This window comes from Pterocles gutturalis, unplaced genomic scaffold (genome assembly GCF_000699245.1).
Source record: "Pterocles gutturalis isolate BGI_N339 unplaced genomic scaffold, ASM69924v1 scaffold26310, whole genome shotgun sequence".
Taxonomy (NCBI): domain Eukaryota; kingdom Metazoa; phylum Chordata; class Aves; order Pterocliformes; family Pteroclidae; genus Pterocles; species Pterocles gutturalis.
The window spans coordinates 1-321 of record NW_010141600.1 but is presented as its reverse complement, the minus strand read 5'-3'; positions in this window follow the sequence as shown (position 1 = coordinate 321).

The following is a 321-nucleotide window of genomic DNA, read 5'->3' as shown; positions in this document are numbered from 1 at the left end:
CAGTGGCTGATGGTGCCAGGTAGTGGCTGTCCATGGACATGGCTTTGTAAACTCCTTCTCTCCCAGTTTGCTCAAGTCCTGCAGCTCTTCCCACCCCGTGCAAGCTGCAGATCGAGCCCCGGGCTCCCGTCACTGGTCCCAAAGCCCAGGGATGTGACTCCAGCTGTGTCCCACCCACTGCACATCTGCACCGGGACCCATGTAGGGCCACCCAGCCGTCTCCGGGCTCCTCCATTGCCAGCAGCACCAGAGCCCGGATCTGCCCCTTTCCTGGCCCCTGCCTGTTGCCGTGCACCCCCCAGCCCAGCCCCGTTTTTGGGA